Source organism: Pelophylax lessonae (genome assembly GCF_965119305.1).
Source record: "Pelophylax lessonae genome assembly, chromosome: 2".
NCBI lineage: Eukaryota > Metazoa > Chordata > Amphibia > Anura > Ranidae > Pelophylax > Pelophylax lessonae.
The window spans coordinates 294,219,440-294,221,949 of NC_138769.1; positions in this window are offsets into that span (position 1 = coordinate 294,219,440).

Sequence of the window (2,510 nt, forward strand, 5' to 3'; positions counted from 1 at the left end):
TCACCAAGTGCGACCTTTCCTCGTGTGGGAGGCCTCCAGCCAAAGAACAAGGTCAGTGTGGAGTAAATGATGGCAAACAACTCAGACTTGGTGGGATGATGTCCCCCAGTGTACTATATGTCCCCATCATCAACAGCATTTTTCCTTCATACTCACACTGATGCACAAGCATTTTTTTTCTTTCCAGTCACACCATCAATGGAGGGGCATTTTTTTGCTGTTTATTTACATTACTGACTTAGGGACCTTTTTTTCCCTTAGAGACACAGCTGATGCAGGAGTATTTTTGCTTTCTAGTGACACAACCAATGCAAGGGCATTTTTTGCCTACTAGTAACACCACCAATACAGGGGCATTTTTTTCCTCCCACTGATGCCGGTGAATTTTTTCCTTAGCCACTGTTAGCAGTATTTTGTGGGTACAAGGACTGTGGCATTTGTGAGCAGTGTATACATGGAATAGTCTCAGGTTCTGAATAATCATGCCCTTTTAAGCCACTCCCACTGCTAAAACTCAATCCTGCCATACCCACCATTTGCCGTGGCACTCTTTCTGCGCAGCAAAACTTGTTTCTGCTTTCTATGGTGGGGTGCCCTGGGAATAAAGGTATATGATATATTATCCTAGTCATGCACCCATTTTGCCACACTGTTTTACAAAATCATCAGGCAAATTACCTTGATGGGTATTGATAACATTTACATATTGTTTGTACTGTTTAATAATTGAATAAAATTAACCTGGACGCAGGAAGGGGGGGACAGCCCAATTCATAATCTTGCACACAGGCCCACTGCATTTATAAAATATCCCTACTGTATTTCTTTTCCACTGTTTTAAGCCAAGATTCCGTTGATTTGGTTGAATAAGTAGCTATCTGATCAGCTTGAAGACATGCTCTTGGCAGGCTTTCTCCAGCTCATTAGGCCATCTTTTAGGCTTGTAATTGTATTTTTATGTACCTGTTAAACAGTGTGGATACAGAATTATTCTCTATTTTTTAAGCTTTAATCCAACTGGAAAATAATACTTGATGTTTCCAGTTATGTAATGTTGTTTCTTATTCTTCTGTGTGTCCTGAGTTATTGTAATTTCTTGTTACAGTGTAAACCTTGTGGTGACTTTTACATTTTCGCAATACCATCAGGGATATCATAAATTCACAGGAGAAAAAGGCTCCAATAGTATAAAACCTTTTTATTAACGCAACTAAATCATACATCCATAAAAATCAGCCTGAGCATTCCGCCCTGCACCTGGATTATATAGCGTTTTTGTGTTACAAGATGGCTGCACTATAACAAGTGCGAGCTCTGCTCTTTCACCGATCACTTGGGTCTCCCACCACTTCTGGGTGTCCTGAACGGAACTACCTCATTTCCTGTAGCTCCGCCTCGACATACGTTTCTTCGCAATGATGTCATCTGGACTATTGGAGCCTCCTTGTCCTCGGATTTTATGATATGCCTGATGGTATTGGGAGCAAGAAGTGGTGTTATCCTGGATGTTTACCCCTTTGGGGAAAAAGTGCAAAAAGACCTACTCCATTGTGGGGGTCAATTTTGTCTGGTGAGTTCTCGAGTGTGGTGGTGGTTCATCAAGATGGAGTGGGGGCACAGGAGCACTTTATGATTGGCAGAGCATTATTTTTGGACAACTTGCATGAAGTACTTTAAGTAGTATTTGATTATTATTCAAGCAAGAGGAAAATTGAATGTTGAACTATTGATGGATGAAACCTTGTGGTGACTTTTACATTTTCGCAATACTATCAGGGATATCATAAATTCAGAGGAAAAAATGGCTCCAAAAGTATGAAACCTTTTTATTAACGCAACTAACTCATACATCCATAAAAATCAGCCTAAGCATTCCGCCCTGCACCTGGATTATATGGCGTGTTTGTGTTACGAGATGGCTGTACTATAACAAGTGTGAGCTCTGCTCTTTCACCGATCACTTGGGTCTCCCACCACTTCTGGGTGTCCTGAATGGAACTACCTCATTTTTGTAGCTCCGCCTTGACATACGTTTCATCATAATGATGTAATCGGGACTATTGGAGCCTCCTTGTCCTCTGATTTTATGATATGCCTGATGGTATTGCGAGCAAGAAGTAGTGTTATCCTGGATGTTTATCCCTTGGGGGAAAAAGTGCAAATAGACCTACTTCATTGTGGGGGGGGGTCAATTTTGTCTGGTGACTTCTCGAATGTGGTGGTGGTTCATCAAGGTGCAGTGGGGCACAGGAGCACTTTATGATTGACAGAGCACTTTATGATTGGCAGAGCATTATTGTTGAACAACTTGCACAAAGTACTTTAAGTAGTATTTGACTATTATACAAGCAAAAGGAAAATTGAAAGTTGCTCTTTTGATGGATGTTACTGATGTTGTAGACTAATGGACTTTCACATTAATGTTGTAGTTTAAAGGACATGTACTTTGGAAGAACACAGTTTGTTTTATGTATTTTCATGTTTTAAAGGGTGGAGCGCTGTGATCTGAA